Raw genomic sequence first — 236 nt, 5'->3', positions numbered from 1 at the left:
GGCAGCCCCAGCCAGACCCAGCTGCAGAAGTCCCTCCCAGGAGCACCGGGGGGACAAAGCCAGCGCTCACCCTCCCCACAGGCGAATGGTGGTGGGAGCTGCGTTAAACAGCGAAGGAGCCCCCCGAGCCTGAACTTTGGGTTCCAGATCAACTATGGCAGCGCATTGGAGGAAACCCGTGATTTTATCAATACGCCAAACCATTAGCACAAAAAAATAGCCGTGTGTAGGAAATG

This window comes from Phaethon lepturus, unplaced genomic scaffold (assembly GCF_000687285.1).
Source record: "Phaethon lepturus isolate BGI_N335 unplaced genomic scaffold, ASM68728v1 scaffold47854, whole genome shotgun sequence".
Classification (NCBI taxonomy): domain Eukaryota; kingdom Metazoa; phylum Chordata; class Aves; order Phaethontiformes; family Phaethontidae; genus Phaethon; species Phaethon lepturus.
The sequence above is the reverse complement of the archived record's forward strand: the minus strand, read 5'-3'. Positions refer to the sequence as shown.